The sequence below is a fragment of the Salvelinus fontinalis genome, chromosome 4 (assembly GCF_029448725.1).
Source record: "Salvelinus fontinalis isolate EN_2023a chromosome 4, ASM2944872v1, whole genome shotgun sequence".
Classification (NCBI taxonomy): domain Eukaryota; kingdom Metazoa; phylum Chordata; class Actinopteri; order Salmoniformes; family Salmonidae; genus Salvelinus; species Salvelinus fontinalis.
In genome coordinates, this window is record NC_074668.1 from 22112661 (window position 1) to 22127599 (window position 14939).

Sequence of the window (14939 nt, forward strand, 5' to 3'; positions counted from 1 at the left end):
AACCAAAACAAACATGCTTGATGTAATCATTGTGTGCTAGGAATATGGGACCAAATACTGAACTTGTTACTACTTTAATACACATATAAGTTAATTTGTCCCAATACTTTTGGAACAACATGAAATAATTGTAAAATACACCGGATAAAACAATATGAATAATTGAATAGGATCTGTATGGGTTAAGCCCTGTATCAACAGCACCTCGAATAACAGCCTGTCCACTCAACCACAGCATCATACAGGAAGCAAAGGCTATAGGGTACAATACACACACAAAAATGAGGGTTCCTCAAGGGTTCTTTGGGAAGGGTGATGGTTCTTTGTGGAACCATATTGACCCCAAGAACCCCTTGAGCCCTTCAATGATTCTTTGCATTTCAAAAATGGTTCTTTCCTCTTTTAGTGATAATTAAAATGTAGGGGTGACGGCCCATTAGAATATTTGGGTGCGTGGTTTGTTCACAGCTCTTTTTGTGCAACCTGGAGTGAGTGTCAATCCAGTTGATCTAATCGGTTGTGTTATGAAATTACATGACTGTGGCTAGTGTCAGTGTTGTGTGAAAGACTGACGTATGGCCTTATGTCATTTGAGAACAATTGACTAAGTCAGTTCTTAATTCTCTCCTCAGGGAACCCCAGCTGTTCCAGAGTTAGCACACCTGATTCAACTTCTTAATTAGCACAATAAGAAAACATAAAGAATTTTATCAATATAATATTGCTGTTAAACCAGAATAAAAAAAACCTGTATTGTCCTACAAAGAACCTTTGAGATTGGTTCTATAAAGAACCTTTGTCATTCTCCATAAAGAACCGAACAAAAGGGTTCTTTATAGCCCCAAAAAGGGTTGTAACCATAGCGGAACCCTCTTCGGGTGCTACTGTATATTGAAACTTTTTAAAATGTTTTTTATAGAAGCTTAGGAAAGAGTTTTTTTTATAAAACACCATACAGGTTCCATTTAGAACATTAAGCGCATGGTTCTTTATAGAACCTTAAAGGTTCCATATAGCACCAAAAAGGGTTCCACTATGGTTACAAGCCAAATAACCCTTATTTTGGCACTATATAGAACCATTTGTTTTTAGTGTGTACACACCAGCTACGCTTTTCTCTCTACATTTGCCAAGAGTAGAGTGTGAGAATGATACCCCATTAGTTGTATTATTTGTTATGCAGTACATAGCAAAATCACCTTCCTGGGGCTTGATTAAATTCACATAATGAGTGTCCAGGGTCAGGAGAAGTGCACTGCACTGCACGCTTTTTTACTGGCTGATGGCTAACATGAAATATCGTCCTGTCTATTAGAGAAAGACTCCTTAGAGCAGGCGTGGGTTGATGGTGGGGTTGCGTGTGCTTGTCACTCTCTCTTGTAGTGAGTGGAGTTAGAGAGAGATGCTGTTTGCCCACATGCAAGGTCACCTGTCAGAGATAGAGAGGCCTCTGAGCTCCAGCACTGCACTATCTCCAGATGGCTCAGACAGATAGACACCTGCACTCACCGCACAGGCCCCCCGCCTGCCACCACCCACTTCCCGCCCCAACACATTACAGTACTGCAAAGTGCGTGCTTTGCCAACAAGAAGGCTGCTTACTGTATCCTCTGTGGCAGGCCTGGACAGTGTCTTATTTTTTATTTTTTTATTGTCATTTAGACGCCCTTATCCAGAGCAAAGTCAGGAGGGTTGTTTAAGGGTCTGTTGCATTGCTGCAGCACAATATCAGTCTTCATGTGGTAAGCCAAACTCAATTTTAGAATTTTTTGGGGGGGGTTTGTCTCTATTTCTTACAACCATACTCTGCACAAGTGCTTTGTAACTGGCTAGCTCCCCAGGGCAGGGGGATCTGCTACACCCCCCCCCCCCCTAGATTTTCTTGTTTGGCAGCCTGACTGAGGAGAACTGAGTCACAGGGGGCTGATCTGCTCTGCTGCAGTATTCACATTGTAGGCTTGCCTGGTTGAGAGAGTGAGACATTATTTTATTCTTCCGTGGCAGAGTAGCTTTCTGCACATCACCAACCCTCTCCCGCAAGCCTCTTCCTCTCCTCCCAACCACCTGTACCTTTTCATCCTTTGTTCGTCCATCAAGTTGGCTAGAGAGAGGAGCTTGCTGCTGCTTCTGTAGGGATTCTAGGTTTGGGGAGCCCATCGGCTCCCTTATAACTGTCGGTAACGTCATGACATAACTAAGCTCTGCATTATTATATGAAAACTGTACAGTAGCATACATGGGTGGGATAGGATGGTGAGTAGTATGTTGCGTCGTCACTAGTTACCACAGCCACAAAGTCAGAAGACTCGCCAACTCAACCAGTCAGATGAGGGAGTGTGATGTAAATTCCTTACGCTGGAATAGCCTCATTTTCGAAATGCCATATCTCCAGTTCAAGTTTGAGTACAAAATAACTAAATACATTCGGGAACAAGAATTGGCAACGTCACTAAAATTCATAACATTGTTTTGGGCAAAAGGGCAAGTTGTCGTTTCTTTTTTACATAACTACTAGATAACTTTAGCTACTCATCTAAATTGAGTTAGCTAGCATAAGGGATTCCATTACAATCACTGAGGAGTTATTCTATTTGACAGAGCAACATTGTTAGTTTCCCTACAAACCTTTCATTCTAATAGTAATATATCATATTCTTGACTTTCAACAGATGCACAGCCTTTGGCAGGAAAACAACTCATTTGGGAGAGTAAAAGTCTTCCATTCCATGGTGTTCTGTTTCAAGTTGTGGGCACAAAGACGTATGAATGACACCAGGGGAAAGACACAAACAAAAGCCAAAGAGAAATATGCTGCTGAAATGAACAGGAAGGCAGTAAGTTCAAAGATGGGTCACTGTAATTTATACCATACACTTTTACAACAATTTAATTTTAATAATGTTGTACTAACTAACAATGGAATGTTCCTCAATAAAATTGAAGAAGATGGGACTTTAAACAGGTGTCCCAACTCTGTGGTCACTAAAGATCCCATGGAGTGTGCTTATATTTGTCCTGTTTTCACCGCTTGTGTATTTCAAACTGTATTCCTATCATGTAATACTGTATATAAAAGTACCATGTATGTCAAGTGTATGAATAATATACAGTTATTAGAACATTTTTGTGAAATTGTGTACGTCTACATGCCTTTTTAATTGTTTATAAAATAAATGCATGTCTTTTGTCTGCTCCTGCAAGCCGCTCGGCATGCTCGTCATCACACTCCCTCATCTGATTGGTCGAGTAGGCAGGCCTTCTGACTTGCGGCTATGGTAACTAGTGACAACCAGTATGTTGTAGCCACTAGCCAGTAACATTCTCAAGCCACTTACTGATACCACACTGTTATCATTACATCTGTGATATCAGATGAGTTTGGGACGTGCTGGTATAGCGCTCGTACAGTATCTCACAATACCTATGAAGTATATTTTAGTAAATTGTGAACATGTATGCTGATACTGTATGCATGCCATCCATGTGTTTCAGGGGTCCTAATGCTAACTGGAACATACCTGGGTAATTCACTATTTTGTTCTTGGGTCACTGAGATTAGGATCTGTACTGATCTCTTTCATAATTATTATTATGTTTTTTCATGAGATATTATGCATTTGACCACAATTTCCACAAAATGTTCATTACTGCAACAGTATCCAAAAATGTTTCAGTTTTAACATTGCTTCCCTAATGAAAAGGCCTGAGTTAAACATAACACTGAAAATAAAAGTATTTAAAAAAACATTTTCCCAATTTGAGCTTTTTAGCCGTTTCGGTAATGAGAAGGCCATTACAACATGGTAGTAGCACAAAACATGCTACAAACATTATTGGGCACAGACAACAGCACAAAGGGCAAGTAGGTAGAGACAACAATGCATCACACAAAGTCTTTGAATGAAGAGATTGAGATAAAACTGTCCAGTTTGAGTGTTTGTTGCTGCTCGTTCCAGTCGCTAACTGCAGTGATCTGAAAAGAGGAGTGACCCAGAGATGTGTGTGCTTTGGAGACCTTCAACAGAATGTGACTGGCAGAACAGGTGTTGTATGTGGAGGATGAGGGCTGTAGTAGATATCTCAGATAGGGGGGAGTGAAGCCTAAGAGGGTTTTATAAATAAGCATCAACCAGTGGGTCTTGCGACGGGTATACAGAGATGACCAATTTACAGAGGAGTATAGAGTGCAGTGATGTGTCCTGTAAGGAGCATTGGTGGCAAATCTAATGGCCGAATGGTAAAGAACATCTAGCCGCTTGAGAGCACCCTTACCTGCCGATCTATAAATTATGTCCCCGTAATCTAGCATGGGTAGGATGGTCATCTGAATCAGGGTTAGTTTGGCTGCTGGGGTGAAAGAGGAGCGATTACGATAGAGGAAACCAAGTCTAGATTTAACTTTAGCCTGCAGCTTTGATATGTGCTGAGAGAAGTACAGTGTACCGTCTAGCCATACTCCCAAGTACTTGTATGAGGTGACTACCTCAATCTCTAAACCCTCAGAGGTAGTAATCACACCTGTGGGGAGAGGGGCATTCTTCTTACCTAACCACTTGACCTTTGTTTTGTAGGTGTTCAGAACAAGGTTAACAGTAGAGAAAGCTTGTTGGACACTACGAAAGCTTTGTTGTAGAGCATTTAACACAAAATCTGGGGAGGAGCCAGCTGAGTATAAGACTGTATCATCTGCATATAAATGAACGAGAGAGCTTCCTACTGCCTGAGCTATGTTGATGTAAATTGAGAAGAGCGTGGGACCTAGGATCAAGCCTTGGGGTACTCCCTTGGTGACAGGCAGTGGCTGAGACAGCAGATTTTCTGACTTTATACACTTCACTCTTTGAGAGAGGTAATTAGCAAACCAGGCCAAAGACCCCTTAGAGACACCAATACTCCTTAGCTGGCCCACAAGAATGGAATGGTGTACCGCATCAAAAGCTTTGGCCAAGTCAATAAAAATAGCAGCACAACATTGCTTAGAATAAAGGGCAATGGTGACATCATTGAGGACCTTTAAGGTTGCAGTGACACATCCATAACCTGAGCGGAAACCAGATTGCATACCAGAGAGAATACTATAGACATCAAGAAAGCCAGTCAGTTGATTATTGACAAGTTTTTCCAACACTTTTGATAAACAGGGTAAAATAGAAATAGGCCTATAACAGTTAGGATCAGCTTGATCTCCCCCTTTAAAAATAAAGGACGAACCGTGGCTGCCTTCCAAGCACTGGGAACCTCCCCAGAAAGGAGAGAGAGGTTAAAAAGGTTGGAGATAATAGGGGTAATAGGGGCAGCAACCTTAACTTCCCAACCGGCTCAGGAGGCGAAGGTTGAGTCATGCGTCCTCCAAAACATGATCCGCCAAATCGCGCTTCTTAACACCCACCCGCTTAACCCGGAAGCCAGCTGCACCAATGTGTCGGAGGAAACACCATTCACCTGACGACCGAGGTCAGCCTGCAAGCGCCCGGCCCGCACAAGGAGTTGCTAGAGCGCTGTGAGCCAAGTAAAGCCCCCCCGGCCAAACCCTCAAGATTGTGCACTTCCCTAGGGGACTCCCAATCACAGCCAGTTGTGATACCGCCTAGGATCAAACCAGGGTCTGTAGTGACACCTCTGCGATGCAGTGCCTTAGACCACTGCGCCACTCGGGTGCTCCAAAGTTTTTACAAGAACTTGAAAAAGTGTTACGGTAATGAGACACAGACACTGTGTTTGTACGTAATAAATATGATAGTTTAATGTAAACTTAAACTAGTATACCATTTCTATGATTTATTGACAAAACTACAGCAACAGAAGTTGTGTTTTATACAAATAAGTTAGGTTTTTCCAAAGTAAAATTGTATAAAGTGACCTGAGAATTTGATAATGAGAATTTGGAGTGTAAATGTTAAAAATTCTGGCGAAATTATAATTTGACAAAAAAATTGACAAAGCTAGACATCTTAGTCCTCAGAATGATAGTTTTTTTTTGCAGATGCATCATGCTTTTGTAACTCAATTTGCTACAGACATGTTTAATTAAAACTGGTTTCATGAGAAGCACCCACCTAGAAATGGCATTTTCACTACTATTTATCACATTCAAGAGATCTTTGACCTAGATGTTTTATCTCATAATGATAATGCAGTTTCATCTGTTCTCCTCCCCTCCCTCATGGTATGTGTTCTCTCAGAGCTTCTACTGTGTGTTCTCTCAGAGCTGGTTCTGTGTGTTCTCTAAGAGCTTGTTCTGTGTGTTCTCAACTGGTTCTGTGTGTTCTCTAAGAGCTGCTACTGTGTGTTCTGTAAGAGCCGCTACTGTGTGTTCTCTAGGAGCTGCTACTGTGTGTTCTCTAAGAGCCGCTACTGTGTGTTCTCTAGGAGCTGCTACTGTGTGTTCTCTAAGAGCCGCTACTGTGTGTTCTCTAAGAGCTGCTACTGTGTGTTCTCTAAGAGCTGCTACTGTGTGTTCTCTAGGAGCTGCTACTGTATGTTCTCTAGGAGCTGCTACTGTGTGTTCTCTAAGAGCCGCTACTGTGTGTTCTCTAGGAGCTGCTACTGTGTGTTCTCTAAGAGCTGCTACTGTGTGTTCTCTAGGAGCTGCTACTGTGTGTTCTCTAAGAGCTGGTTCTGTGTGTTCTCTAAGAGCTGGTTCTGTGTGTTCCCTAACTGGTTCTGTGTATTCTTTCAACTGGTTCTGTGTGTTCTCTAAGAGCTGCTACTGTGTCTTCTCTGAACTGGTTCTGTGTGTACTCTAAGAGCTGGTTCTGTGTGTTCCCTAACTGGTTCTGTGTGTTCTTTCAACTGGTTCTGTGTGTTCTCTAAGAGCTGGTTCTGTGTGTTCTCCACTGGTTCTTTGTGTTCACTAAGAGCTGGTTCTGTGTGTTCTCTAAGAGCTGCTACTAAGTGTTCTCTCAACTGGTTCGGTGTGTTCTCTAAGAGCTGGTTCTGTGTGTTCCCTAACTGGTTCTGTGTGTTCTTTCAACTGGTTCTGTGTGTTCTCTAAGAGCTGGTTCTGTGTGTTCTCCACTGGTTCTTTGTGTTCACTAAGAGCTGGTTCTGTGTGTTCTCTAAGAGCTGCTACTAAGTGTTCTCTCAACTGGTTCGGTGTTTTCACTAAGAACTGGTTCTGTGTGTTCTCTCATAACGGTATCAGTTAATTGTTTGTGAATGTCGTTTTGAGGAGATGAAAGGGAAATTTCACTTCAGGCTGCGCTAGTGGGGTTTATGGAAAACATCAAACATACCTCAATTACTTTATTGCCTGTATACAGTTGAACTTAATGGAATACTTATTGTTTATTCACTGCGTTCACTGACATACAATATTGTCACAGAGAATATGTTCAAGATAATAAACAACAGAATGAATGCTTCTAAGTGCAAAGTAATGTACAGCTCAACAAACTTTTTGTTAGAAATTAGGTTGATGAACTGTACGAAATATTGTTGCTATACAGTATATCCTACAGAAGGGAAATGTAAAAGCTTTTATATGCCAAACCCTGATTTAATAAAGGTACAGCTATAATGCATGTAATGTTCTGATATATTAGTGAGAAAAAGAGTGCCCCTGACCAAGCGCCACAGTGTACGCTGCTGGCGAGTCAGTTTGTCTTCTGTAATAAAAACATATATTTCCCTCTTCCTGTTAAATACCCCTCAGCCAGCATTCAGCAGCCTCGCAGTGTAGGCTACCTGTTACTGGTCTCTCTCCCTCTGTAGTTACAGGAAATCATGGAGCTATTTTTAATAAGCTCAGCGTGGCCCATTGGGAATTGGAGAAGCTTGTCAATTATTGGGATATATAATAGGCCTGTAGCTGGAGACACGAGGGGGTTTTTCATCAGCCTGCTTATCGCACCACATAATTTTTTATTGAACCTTTATTTAACTATGCAAGTCAATTAAGAACAAATCCTTATTTACAATGACGGCCTACCAAGAGGCAGGAGGCCCCTGCGGTGACGGGGGATTAAAATAAAAATGTAGGACAAAACACACATCACGACAAGAGAGACAACACTACATAAAGTGAGACCTAAGACAACAACACAACATGGTAGCAACACAACATGACAACAACACAACACGGTAGCACCACAACATGGTAGCAGCACAAACATGGTGCAAACATGGTTAGACACAGACAACAGCACAACGGGCAAAAAGGTAGAGACAACAATACATCACGCGAAGCAGCCACAAGTGTCAGTAAGAGTGTCCATGAGTGCTGGGTAATGTGGACCTTAATTGACTATAGCAGATTCTCCCAGCTCTAGATCTGTCCATCGCCTAGGTGGACAACAAGGGTGTTGTCTAAGATCAGGATGGTGGCCAATGAGTGACAGGTTGGAAAATGTGAACAATGAGTCAGTGAGTGTTGGTGACTAGCCAGGAGTGACAGGAGGGGAAAGAGAAGGCTGGCGTCAGCAGGAGATGAGATGAGAGAGTGGAAGAGAGGACAGAGGGCTGTCCACCCACTGGTACTTTGTTCCGTGAGGAGAGGAGACGGTTACTGGGAACACACAGCTGTGGACAAACCCTTGGAGGCTTCCATGACCATGACAACAAATCCTAACTCCGCGTTTCTCTGACAACAAAGCCTGAATCTCATGAATTTTTCAGCAGGTTTTTGATGAAGTCAGGTTTTACTTCTGCTATTAAATTATCTGTGTGCGTCATTATCAGGCCAGAACATTCCATTCAGGGTGTTGTAGGATCCCCCTGGGAGGCCACTGAAACATCACAGAGTCAGGAGGGACACATCAATAAGCCAAATGGACAGATTTGGATAGGATTTACTATGACCATATGAGTATAAAGGGGTTAGTCAGTCTTGAAACTACCTTAAGTAATCCTTAGCTAGGGTTGTTGCCTGTGTGTAAGGTCAGTGTGTTAATGCAGCAGGTTGTATAGCGGTTAGAGCCTTGGGCCAGTGAACAAAATGTTGCAGGTTCGAATACCTGAGCCGACATGGTGAAAATCTGTCTGTGCCCTTGACTAAGGCACTTAACCCTAATCTGCACATTTCACTGAACCTATCTGTTGTGTATCACCACCTGGATTCGGTCTTATGTAGCAGCATTTTAATTTCTGTTTTTTGCATTGGATGAAAGTAGAGACTCAGAGCTACAAAATGGTCAATCATACACTGCATTTGAGGAAACAATGGGAAAGTAATTCTCCTTTGAAAGTTGATCAACGAGTAAAATCACTTTTGAGAAAACCGTCTTTCAATGTTTTGGTATTACTATTGGAAAGCCCTTCTTTGTCTACACCCATTCAGCATTGTCGACACCCTCTTAAGCAGGGGTTGACCAGCCATTTCTGAGTCAAGATCACTTTCACAGTCAAAAAGCAAGCTGAGATCTACTGCTCAGATTTTTTATTTTACATTAACCTCACACAAACTGTTTAATAGGAATGAGGTCTGGGCACTAGGCCTAATACATTATCACAGCATATTAGATATAGGATTGGCCTGCCAATATTGTTAATCAGACCATATTATATTTCAAAACTCAAGCTTTGATAACAAATTAGATCAGTTGGTTTAGCACTTGAGGCACTGTGGAGCATGAATTGAAATCATTTGCTTTTTTATTTTACTGGACTGATGGTACCTGCATCTGATGGTCAACGAGGTCAAATCACGACGTCAGTGATCTCCAGGTTGAAAAGTCGGAGCAGTAGGAAGATGCCGAGTTTCCGACTTGGAACTCAAAGTTGGATGTCAGTTCAAAACAACTTTTCCCAACCGCCTCTCACAGCCCCTGCTCTCTACTTCCTTTCCTCCAGTGAGACTGAACAGAGAGAGGGGACACCGTCTTCCACCTGATGGCAAAACTCGAGTCGCACCGCATCTGCCTCATGCACAAATTCACATTGTATGGAGAAGTGCGTTTTGTAATAGTGTTAATAGTAATAGCTCACTCATAAAAATAGCAGCTCTTTGCTGTATCCGTTGACAGTCTCTTTGTGGTCATGGTTTTAAAAGTTATTAAATCTTACGTAGGCTAATAACCTATTAAACTTGACTATGGCCAGGGTCATGGAAGCTCTGTAGCCACAGTGATTTGAGCTATCCAATTGGGCGCGATCGACTGGTTGGCAACCACTGCTCTTAAGCCTTAGCCCCACCCAACTCTTTAAGGGTTGATCCAACCATTCTGTACTAACTTGCCAGCTACTTCCAGACATCTAAGAGAGAGAGAACAGCTCACTGAACATTACTCGCCCAGAGCTTATCTGTGGTTTCACGTTCAGAGCGCACACTGGACGCTCTGGCCAATAAGTAGGGTTGTTCCGAAAGCTCTGACCTCACAACGACAGTCAAGCACCCAAGCTAACTGGCTAGCATTGGCTAGCTACTTCCAGACACATAATGAGAGAACACCCCACCCTGACCATTTTACTCGCCCTAGCAGAGCTGCTTAGACTTTTTTCATCTTATCCAGAGCATTGGTGACTGTAACTGTGCTGCTGGCAACAATTGAATTACGCTTCGTTGCCAACGTTTATTGACACCGGACATATTCAACAGGTGTTGAGCGTTCAAAAATGCATCAGTTATTCTGCGCTCTGGCACACTAAGATGAGAGTATTTTGTTAAGAAATGTAGCTAGATAGTTAGCTAGGTAAACAATGAATCCCAACACATGATTTAACGTCAGTTAGCGAGCCAGCCAGCTAACGTTAGTTAGCTAGCTAACAGTACACTTTAACTTGAAATGAAAATACTTTGTTTAAATTAGAGTGGAGTCTTTTGTTAAGACATGTAGCAAGCTAGCTAGCAAAACAATGGACCATAATCACAACTCATGACGTTACTACCCTGCATGAATCTGCAGGTAGCTAACCAACCAGGTTCTATGGCTATAACTAGTCAAGCAAATGTGTCTGAGAAGAATAAGAATAAGATCATACACAATGTTAGCTAGCAACCCAGTCAGCTAACATTAGCTAGCTAACAGTACACTTGAAATGAAACCACTTTCTGTCAAATATAATATCTGAAAATCTTACCAGTATACATCAAACAAGCAAAGCGTCAATACAGGATTACGATTGATTTCTACTACACTCGCTCTGACTCTCGTCGGATGTGGCAGGGCTTGAAAACTATTACGGACTAGAAAGGGAAACCCAGTTACATAAAACTTTTGATTTCAGAGCAGTTCAAGTATGATGGAATTCGAGTATGATAGCTAAGGAGATGTAGAAAACACCTGTCTGGATTACAGCTTCAAATTAAGACAATCGTGCATGGCATAAAACAGGAGACGAGTCCAACCAATTTTTATTTTTTATTTTTTTTATTTCACCTTTATTTAACCAGGTAGGCAAGTTGAGAACAAGTTCTCATTTACAATTGCGACCTGGCCAAGATAAAGCAAAGCAGTTCGAAACATACAACAACACAGAGTTACACATGGAGTAAAACAAACATACAGTCAATAATACAGTAGAAAAATAAGTCTATATACAATGCGAAGTGACTATGCATAGGTAACAAATATAAACAGCGAGTAGCAGCAGTGTACAAGGGGGGGGGGGGGGGTCAATGTAAATTGTCCGGTGGCGATTTTTATGAATTGTTCAACAGCAGATAATTCTACAGGAGAATGTCAGGCTATCCATCTGTGAGCTGAAGCTGAAGCGCAGCTGGGTAATGCAGCAAGACAATGATCCAAAACACAATCAAGTCTACATGAAAATGGCTAAAAAGTAAACAAATTTGAGGTCCAGACCTAATGTCTATCTAATTGAGATGTTGAGGTGCAGTTCATGCTTGAAAAGCCACAAATATCTTTGAGCTAAAGCAGTTCTGCATGCAACAGCAATGTGAGAGACTGATCAACAACTACAGGAAGCATTTGGTTGCAGTCATAGGTGTTTTTTGTTTTTTTAACTTGGCAAGTCAGTTAAGAACAAATTCTTATTTTCAATGACAGCCTATGAACAGTGTGTTAACTGCCTTGTTGAGGGGCAGAACAACAGATTTGTACCTTGTCAGCTCAGGGATTTGATCTTGCAACCTTTTGGTTACTAGTCCAACACTCTAACCACTAGGCTACGCTGCCATGCCAGTTTAAGGGCAATTACTTTTTCACACAGGGGAATTGGGTGTTGCATGAATTAAATTAAATAAATAAATAAACTAAGTATCAATTTTTTGGTTATTTGTAAATTTAGGGTCCCTTTATCTAATATTAGGTTTTGGTTGAAGATCTGATAACGTTCAGTATCCAAAATAGAGAAAATCAGAAAGGGGGAAAATTATTTTTCACAGCACTGTATAAATATTTTTTTATGCTATTGATTCTGTTCAGTGGTTGTAAAGTATGGCTGCTGTGTATCCCAAGAGTTAAGCTTTTATGATGATTTAACTGCCCTGCAGATGATGTAACTGGTCCTCTGTTTTGTGGAATCAGCAAACACGTATGACAGCCAGTCTGCGGTAAGACACGATAATATCAGAACCAGTGACATTGCATCTGCTTTCACTTCCTTTAGGAGGCCTGTTGTATTATCTGGGGGGCTATCTAATGAAGGATGCAGTGACAGTCTTGTTACATGTCCTACCTGAGGAAAGACAAAGGGAGGGAATCAGACTGACCTGTCTTCAACTCAAGGCAAAACAACCCCATTAAACAGAGAGGTGAATGATAGACTCTGTCAGGGAGGGAACAGATCATCACGAAGCCACTAAGTTTTCCAGAACTAGTGGAATGAGTCTTAACAGTTTAGTTCACCATCAACTCACCCCGTGTTTGAGCTAGGGTTAGAATCCCACAGTGAGGCTTGACACAGTGATACATCACACAGCCACTACTCCTCACCCAATGGGACCGCTGTCGTGTTGGGCAAGGACAGCTGGAGGATGTCATGAGGAGGGGGGAGAGGGGAGAGGAGGAGAGACTCCAGGAAGGGAGATACTGCTGCCAAAAGCACATAGAATCAGACAGGAAGTGACCACTCTCTCTCCGTTTCCTGTCAGGAAGAGCATGCAGGGTCGGCTGGGTCGCACAGAGAGGATCAACAACTCTGCCTCAGCTTTTGGGCTCGACCCTTTATATATACAACAGTAAATTATTACATGGGTCAGGTAGCCATATGAGGTACTGTGAGGAGGTTGTTTGTGCTATTTGTGAGTGAGCTTCCTGTTTTGGTTCCATGTGACACTTTCTCCTTAAGGCCCTAGCTAACCCCAGTCAATACCACAGCATAGAAAACAAACACTAGACCAGAATCAGTCATTTAATTAGAGGGTTGGCTATTGGCTGTTCGACATTCCCATGTTTCTTCTTTTGACAGGTTATATCCTGGGGTTTACATGTGATGTATATGATTTATAGTCTGTAATAGGATGGGGTAATGTATTCAAAAGTTGACCCTAGTGAGGGGTTATTTCTCATGGGAGTGTCATGATATGCCATCATATTCTGACGGTAGTTAGCTTTAATAACCAAGGAAACATGATTTACAATCAACCCTCCATTTGGCATGTCACCATTTATATACGCTGAACAAAAATATAAACACAACATGTAAAGTGTTTGTCCCATGTTTCAAGAGCTGAAATAAAAGACCCCAGAAATTGTCCATATGCACAAAAAGCTAATTTCTCAAAAATGTTGTGAACAAATTTGTTTACATCCCTGGTAGTGAGCATTTCTCTTTTGCCAATATAATCCATCCATCTGACTGGTGTGGCTATCAAGAAGCTGATAAAACAGCATGGTCATTACACAGGTGCACCTTGAGACATCTGTGGGATTGTGTTGTGACAAAACGGCACATTTTAGAGTGGCCTTTTATTGTCCCCAGCACAAGTTTTGAGGGTGTGCCCAATTAACATGCTGACTGCAGGAATGTCCACCAGAGCTGTTGCCAGATAATTTACTGTTAATTTCTCTACCATAAGTCACATCCAACATTGTTTTAGAGAGAATTTGGAATTACGTCCAACCGGTCTCACAAACGCAGAGCACTTGTATGGCGTTGTGAGGGCAAGCGGTTTGCTGATGTCAACGTTGTGAACAGAGTGCCCCATGGTGGCGGTGGGGTTATGGTATGGGCAGGCATAAGCTACGGACAAGAACACAGTTGTATTTTATTGATGGCAATTTGAATGGATAGAGAAACCGTAACGAGATCCTGAGGCCCATTGTTGTGCCATTCATCCTCCGCCATCACCTCATGTTTCAGGATGATAATGCACGGCCCCATGTTGCAAGGATCCTTACACTATTCCAACAACTTCTCACAGCCATTAAAGAGGAGTGGGACAACATTCCACATGCCACAATCAACAGCCTGATCAACTCTATGCGAACGAGACATGTTGCGCTGGATGAGGCAAATGATGGCCACACCAAATACTGGCTGGTTTTCTGATCCACGCCCCTACTTCCTTTTAAGGTATCTGTGACCAACAGATGCATAACTGAATTCCTGGTCATGTCAAAGTCATAGATTGGGGCCTATTTTTTTTTTTTCTTCAATTGACTGATTTCCTTATATGAACTGTAGCTTCACCTTGAAGTTGTTGCATGTTGCGTTTATATTTTTGTTAAGTATATTTCGTTACAGCGTTGTCTTTACATTAGCTTCTGTTACGGCCTATGAATAGCTAATTGTCTCTTAAAGGGAGCGACTGTTTATTTTTACTCACCATTAGTTGGTGAAGCTAAATTGATGCACAGCTAATAAAGTCTCCACATAATCAAATATTTATAAGGCTAGTGTTAACTTACCATTTAACAAGAGAGTGTGGAGCTGCTGCACAGCCAGTTATTGGGTCAGAGACCTGAGAACACGCTCTTTTTAGAGAGTGTAAATCTGCATGTTAGGCTCATGTTCGTGTTTTTCAGATTTGTATTTCTCGTGTGTGTGTGTGTGTGTGTGTGTGTGTGTGTGTCGATGTCTGTGTGCAGAGGTTTTCA

General features: G+C 41.9%; 1 protein-coding gene across 1 annotated transcript in view; it reads left to right on the forward strand.

Moving 5' to 3' along the window:
- The window catches only part of LOC129853343 (E3 ubiquitin-protein ligase DTX1-like), a 63871-nt gene that overhangs the window by 27631 nt on the left and 21301 nt on the right, over positions 1–14939 (forward strand). The gene's annotated exons all lie outside the window — the stretch shown is intronic.